Source organism: Rhinopithecus roxellana, chromosome 14, assembly GCF_007565055.1.
Source record: "Rhinopithecus roxellana isolate Shanxi Qingling chromosome 14, ASM756505v1, whole genome shotgun sequence".
Taxonomy (NCBI): domain Eukaryota; kingdom Metazoa; phylum Chordata; class Mammalia; order Primates; family Cercopithecidae; genus Rhinopithecus; species Rhinopithecus roxellana.
The window spans coordinates 31,265,571-31,273,220 of record NC_044562.1 but is presented as its reverse complement, the minus strand read 5'-3'; the positions used below and the strand labels follow the sequence as shown (position 1 = coordinate 31,273,220).

Here is a 7,650-nt window from a genome sequence, read left to right as displayed (position 1 = left end):
ATACTTTAAGTTGGGGAGGTGTCTCTAGTTAAGCTTTAACAACATCGTTTTGTTTTCATTGTATTTATCTTTGGGGTCAATATTTATTTTTGACAAGTGACACCGGTTTTCAGTTCATAAAAATGATTAAAGGGACGGGCATGGTGGCTTATGCCTGTAATCCCAGCACTTTTGGAGGCCGAGGCAGGCAAATCACGAGGTCAGGAGATTGAGACCATCCTGGCCAACATGGTGAAACCCCATCTCTACTAAAAATACAAAAATTAGCCAGGCAGGGTGGTGTGCGCCTGTAGTCCCAACTACTCAGGAGGCTGAGGCAAGAGAATCGCTTGAATTTGGGAGGCAGAGGCTGCAGTGAGCTGAGATTGTGCCAGTGCACTCCAGCCTGGGCGACAGAATGCTGTCTCAAAAAAAATAAATAAATAAAAATAAACATATTTATTGAAATAGAAGAATAAGATTCTCCTATTTCACTTGGCTATAGCAAAGCTCCTGAAGGTAGCCTTGGAATGGCTGACGACCAGGAAGCGCTGGCTCAGCTCCACACTTCCTTGGGGCCAGCCAAAGGCACAGAGTTCCCACACTGGCCACAGTTCAGCCTCGCCGCTTAGGTGCCCTTCACCCCAGGCCAACGACCTTGGCACTGGGCCCAGCTGTCTTGGATCGGGGCTGCACGTGAACTGGGGTTGGAGCCATGGACTGTGTCTTCACCTTCCTGAAGAAGGTGGTTCTGTGTGCTCTGATGTGTTTGAGTCACTGCTATATTGGGCAGACAAACCACAGGGCCAGGCCCTGGAGTATGCAGGTCACTCTGGGTATGCCCAGCTTTGAGGGGCACCTGGTGATGGTTCTCTGGGGCTGGGGGCATCCTCCCACTGGGCCATCTGTACTGAATGATGGGCACATGCCTCTCCCAGAGTGGCACTGAGCAGTAACAACCAGACCACATGCTTCTTGCCAAATAGCAGGTGTCACTGGCCTTAAAGACCTGGACTCCAGTTCCAGCTCTGTTATTCAGTAGCCGAGTGACCTTGAGAAAGTCATTTCCCTGACCTCAGTTTCTTCACCTTCCAATGGAGAGGACAATGAGGCAGAACGTTTTAGGTGCAAGAGACAAATACTCAAAACAAAGTAGCTGAAACCAAAAGGAGAATTTACCAGCTCATGAAATTGAGAAGTGTGGGATGATGTCGTGGTGGCTTCAGGAATGGCTGAATCCAGGGACTCAATGGGAATATCTGTTCGGTTCTGCTTTCTTCAGGATTGGTATCATTCTCTGTCAGGCTTTCTCCCTGAAGTAGAAAGATGGTCTCTAGAAGTTCCAGCTTTCTAGGCTGCAACTTCCTCAAAACTAGTGGAGCCTCCAATAGTTCTAAGACTTGAGTTTCACTGATCCAGCTGGGGTCATGTGCCCAACCCTGAACCAGTCCTAGGAGTTAGGGGAATGGGCTTCTCTGACTGGCCAGGCCAGGTCTCATTTGACCACACTCAGAAGGCCAGTGTCAGATCCAGCTGAACTATGGTGGACTGAAAGTGGGGAGGGGGAGGTCAGGCGTGGTGGCTCACACCTGTAATCCCAACACTTTGAGAGGCCAAGGCGGGCGGATCACTTTCAGGTCAAGAGTCTGAGACCAGTCTGGCCAATGTGGGGAAATCCCATCTCTACTAAAAATACAAAAATTAGCTGGGTGTGGTGGTGCGCACCTGTAGTCTCAGCTACTCTGGAAGCTGAGGCAGGAGAATCGCTTGAACCCAGGAGGCGGAGGTTGCAGTGAGCTGAGATGGCACCACTGAACACTCCAGCCTGTGTGACAGAGTGAGACCCTGTCTCAAAAAGAAAAAAAAAAAGGGCCGGGCGTGGTGGCTCACACCGGTAATCCCAGCACTTTGGGAGTCCGAGGTGGGCAGATCACAAGGACAGAAGTTTGAGACCAGCCTAGCCAACATGGTGAAACCCCATCTCTACTAAAAGTACAAAAATTAGCTGGGCATGGTGGCGCGCGCCTGTAATCCCAGCTACTCAGGAGGCTGAGGCAGGAGAATTGCTCGAACCCAGGAGGCAGAGGTTGGAGTGAGCCAAGACTGTACCATTGCACTCCAGGCGAAACTCCATCTCAAAAAAAAAAAAAAAAATTATGTGTCAGATTTCTGGCTCTATGATTAATTATAGAGAGGAAATGGAGGTAGACACATGACCTCAAAGGTGTTTGAATAATATGTAGTTTTAAAAATAACCAGCAAGCAGTTCATTTGTAAATTTTTTTTCCTGGATCCCAGACTAGCTCTCTTTGCTAGAAGGTGCAGAAAAGGAGAAAGAGTGGGATAACTGGCCAGCCTTAGGTGGTCCAGGGAAGAAGTTGAAGAAACGAACGTGAAAACCCTGTGTGTGCATGAACATGTGTGTGTCGGGGGGCGGTTTTACTCCTCCAAAGCCCTGCCCATAGGTGGAGCCTTTGAAAAAAGTGGGAACCTAACACCAGTGGTCCATAAACACTAGGCTTGGGCCAAATGCTGGACAAGGTGGTAGAAAGAAAACATTTGAAATTGGACTGATCAAGATACAAACAGGTTCTGCTCTAACTGGCTGTGTGTAACACTGGACGGGTGACTCAGGATCACTGAGCCTCCTTGTAGAGAACTAAATGAGATGCACAGAGGTGTTAACAGCAGCCTCTCTTTTTACTGTTATCGATAAACTTAGGGTTAGTCTGCCAGGAGCAGTAGAATAAACAGATTAAGAACATTACTCTTGGCCAGGCACGGTGGCTCACACCTGTAATCCCAGCACTTTGGGAGGCCGAGGTGGGTGGATCACAAGGTCAAGAGATTGAGACCATCTTGGTCAACATGGTGAAACACCGTCTCTACTAAAAATTAGCTGGGCATGGTGGTGCATGCCTATAATCCCAGCTCCTCCGGAAGCTGAGGCAGGAGAATCGCTTGAACCAGGGAGTTGGAGGCTGCAGTGAGCTGAGATCACACCACTGCACTCCAGTCTGGCAACAGAGTGAGACTTCATCTCAAAAAAAAGAACATGGACTCTGGAGGCAGCCCATCTGGTTTGAAGTCCACACTTGCCATGAATAACTCGGGCAAGTTACTTAACCGTTCCGTGCCTTGGTTTCTCATCTGTCAAATGGGGTGATACTACTGAGCTTATTAAAACCTACCGAGCTTTCAAAGCTTATTGTGAGGATTAATGAGTTACTACCTACAGAGCTCGACACAGAGCCAGCCCGCTCCGGGTTAGGAGTTGTTCAGCAGACACTGACCCAAGCGGCCAGGCACCTGTCTACCTCACAGGCTCAGAGAGGGCAACCTGCCCCGCGCCACACAGCAGGTATGTCATCCTGCTCCAGAGTGTTCCTACACTGGCCTAAAGCGCATTATAATGCTTTTTTTACTTTTAGAGACGGGATCTCCCCCCGTCCAGGCTGGAGTGCAGTAACGCAATCACTGCTCACTGCAGCCTTGAACTCCTGGGCTCAAGAGATCCTTCCACTTCAGCCACTGAGTACCTGGGACTATAGGCACATGCCACCATGCCCAGATAATTTTTAAATTTTAATTTATGTATGTATGTATGTAATTATTGAGACTGAGTCTCACTCTGTCACCCAGGTTGGAGCACAGTGGCGTGATCTCAGCTCACTGCAAACTCCGCCTCCTGAGTTCAAGTGATTCTCATGCCTCAGCCTCCCAAAGTGTTGTGATTACAGGCACCTGGAATCACAGGCACCTGCTACTGCTCATGGCTAATTTTTGTATTTTTAGTGGAGATGGGGTTTCACCATATTGGCCAGGCTAGTCTCGAACTCCTGACCTCAAATGATCCACCCACCTCAGCCGCCCAAAGTGCTGAGATTACAGGTGTGAGGCATCGCACCCGGCCCAGATAATTTTTTTTAAATTTTCTGTAGAGACAAGGTCTTGCTGTGTGCTCAGGCTGGTCTCCAACTCCTGAGCTCAAACGATCCTCCTGCCTCAGCCTCCCAAAGTGTTGTGATTACAGGCTTGAGCCACTGTGCCAGGCCAACAGCATTTCTAAATAGATCTCTTGCCAAGAGTTAAAAAGCAGACAACAAACTGGCCATTAGTCCTGCAATCTACTTTGCCGAACTGTTTCACCCCTAGCCACTGGCAGAAGACAGCCAGCACCGAGAGGATGGAATTGGTGGCAGAGGGGTGTGCAAAGAGAGTTGAGAACATGAGTTCCCACAAGGTGGGGAGCCTTTGAGGACAGGCAGGCAGGAGCCTCATGCAGCTAGCGGGGGACCTAACCAAGGAGCAGTGAGGGTCTGGTATGGTGGTACAAGCATGTATTCTCAGATACTTGGGAGACAGGCAGGAGGATTGCTTCAGGCCGGGTGGTCAAGGCTACAGTGAGCTATGGTCGTGCCTCTGCATGTTTTACAAACAGCTTTATTGAGATATAATTCACATAACACAAAATTCACCCATTAAAATGTACAATTCAGGCTGGGCACGATGGCTCACGGCTGTAATCCCAGCACTTTGTAAGGCCGAGGCAGGTGGATCACAAGGTCATAAGTTCAAGACCAGCCTGACCAATATAGTGAAACCCTGTCTCTACCAAAAATACAAAAATTAGCTGGCCATGGTGGCACACGCCTATAGTCCCAGCTACTCAGAGGCTGAGGCAGGAGAATTGCCTGAACCCAGGAGGCAGAAGTTGCAGTGAGCCAAGATTGTATCACTGCACTCCAGCCCTCCAGCCAAGGCGATTGAGCGAGACTCCGTCTCAAAAAAAAAAAAAAAAAAAAAAGAGTTCAAGACTAGCTTGGCCAACATGGCAAAACCCCATCTCTACTAAAAATACAAAAATTAGCCAGGTATGATGGTGCATGCCTGTGATCCCAGCTACTTGGGAGGCTGAGGAAAGAAAGTCGTTGAACCTGGGAGGCAGAGGTTGCAGTGAGCCAAGATTGTGCCACTGCACTCCAGCCTGGGCAAAAGAGCAAGACTCCGTCTCAAAAAAAGTACAATTCAGTGGTTTTTAGTATATACAGCTTTGTGACCATCACCACAATATAATTTTAGAACATTTCATCATCCCAAAAAGAAACCACATGCCCATTTAATATCACTCCCTGCCTTCACCACTCTACCCTATACCAACGCTATGCATCCACTAATCTACTTTCTGTCTCTGTAGCTTAGCATATTTTGGACATTTCATATAATGAAGTAATACATTCTGTGGTCTTTTGTGACTGGCTTCCTTTGCTCAACATGTTTTTAAGGTTCATCCATGTTGGATACGTGTCAGTACCTCATTGTATAGCTGGATAATATTATTTTCTTTTTTTTTTTTTTTTTTTTTTTGTGAGACAGGTTCTCACTCTGTTACCCAGGAGGCTGGAGTGCAGTGGCTTGGCTCACTTCAACTTCCACCTTCGGACTGAAACAAATCTCCCACCTCAGCCTCCCAAGTAGCTGGCATTACAGGTGCATGCCACCACACCTAGCTAATTGTTGTATTTTTGGTAGAGATGGGGTTTCATCATGTTCCCCAGGCTATTCTCGAATTTCTGGGCTCAAGAGATTTGCCTGCCTCAGCCTCTCAAATGCTGGGATTACAGGCATGAGCCACCGCCCCTAGCTACGATAATATTCCATAGTGTGAATATTCCACATTTTGTTTATCCATTTGACAGCTGTTAGACAATTGGGTTGTTTCCATTTTTTTGTCTATTACGAACAATGTTATGAACATTAATGCACAAGTTTTTGTGTAGACATATGTTTTCAATTCTTTTTTTATATATATACTTTCAGTTCTGGGATACATGTGCAGAATGTGCAGGTTTATTACACAGGTATATACGTACCATGGTGGTTTGCTGCACCCATCAGTTCGTCGTCTACATTAGGTATTTCTGCTAATGCTATCCCTCCCCTAGCCCCTTTTTCAATTCTTTTGGGTATATACCTAGGAGTGGAATTGCTAAGACATAGTAACTCCATATTTAGCTTTTTGTTTTTTGTTATGTTTTATTTTGCTTTTTTACTTAGGGGGCTTTCCAGCAAAAACCAAAAACCCCACTAGACAAATTCTAAAAGAGCTGTAACACTACATTTAGCTTTTTGGGGAACTTCCAAACTGCTTTCCTAAAGCAGCTATGAGTTTTCTTTTCTTTTCTTTTTTTTTTTTTTTTTTTTTTTTTTTTGAGACAGAGTCTCACTCTGTCACCCAGGCTGGAGTGCAGTGGCTGGATTATAGCTCACTACAGCCTCAACCTCCAATGCTCAAACAATCCTCTCATCTCAGCCACCCAACTAAGTGAGACTACAGGCACGTGACACCACACCCAGCTAATTATTTGATTTTTTTGTAGAGATGGAGTCTTACTTTGTATCCCAGGCTGGTCTTGAACTCTTGGGCTCAAGGAATCCTCCTGCCTCAGCCTCCTAAAGTTGTAGGATTACAGGCATGAGCCACCGTGCCTGGCCACATAAGTTTTCTTAATGCCACTGATGGTGGCTCATGTGTAGAGGAAAGGTTATTTAGAATTGACATTGGCTTTTAAAAATGAATATTCAATTTTTTTCTCAATTCCTAATATACAAATTTTATTTTATTTTATTTTAACCGATTTTTTATTTTTTTACCTTTTTTTTTAAGATGGAGTCTCATACTGTGGCCTGGGCTGGTGTGTACTGGCGTGATCTTGGCTCGCTGCAACCTCCGCCTCCCGGGCTCAAGTGATTCTCCTGCCTCAGCCTCCCAAGTAGCTAGGATTACAGGCGCCCGCCACCAGGCCTAGCTAATTTTTTGTATTTTTAGTACAGATAGGGTTTCACTAAGTTGGCCAGGGTGGTCTTGAACTCCTGACCTCGTGATCCACCTGCCTTGGCCTCCCAAAATGCTGGGATTACAGGCATGAGCCACCACGTCTGTCCTTTTTACCTTTCAAGTTCAGGGGTACATGTGCAGGATGTGCAGGTTTGTTACACAGGTAAATGTGTGTCATGGATGTTTGTTGTACAAATTATTTCATCACCAAGGTATTAAGCCTACTACACATTAGTTATTTTTCCTGATCCTCTCCCTCCTCCCACCCTCCACCCTCCAATAGGCCCCAGTGTGTGTTCACCTCTATGCATCCATGTGTTCTCATTATTTAGCTCCCATTTATTTATTTATTTATTTGAGACGGCATCTCGCCTGTCGCCCAGGCTGGAGTGCAGTGGTGCAATCTCGGCTCACTGCAACTCCCATCTCCCAGGTTCACGCCATTCTCCTGCCTCAGCCTCCCAAGTAACTGGGACTACAGGCGCCTGCCACCACACCTGGCTAATTTTTTGTATCTTTAGTAGAGACGGGGTTTCACTGTGTTGACCAGGATGATCTTGATCTCCTGAGCTCGTGATCTGCCCACCTCGGCCTCCCAACGTGCTGGGATTACAGGCGTGAGCCACTGTGCCTGGCCTTATCTCCCACTTATAAGTAGGAACATGCAGTATTTGGTTTTCTGTTCCTGTGTTAGTTTGCTGAGGATAATAGCCTCTGGCTCCACCCATGTCCCTGCAAAGAATATGATCTCATATTTTTATGGCTGCATAGTATTCCATGGTGTATATGTACCACATTTTCTTTATCCAGTCTATCATTGATGGGCATTTAGG

At 46.7% G+C, this 7,650-nt stretch overlaps 1 non-coding gene and 1 pseudogene across 1 annotated transcript; one reads left to right on the top strand and one right to left on the bottom strand.

The window, feature by feature from the left end:
* Positions 1-694: 694 nt before the first annotated feature.
* LOC104660077 overlaps positions 695-7,650 on the top strand; it is a 17,189-nt pseudogene continuing 10,233 nt past the window's right edge.
* Positions 6,036-6,097, bottom strand: LOC115893342. Its single transcript, XR_004053356.1, has one exon. It is a non-coding gene; the product is annotated as a U7 small nuclear RNA (small nuclear RNA).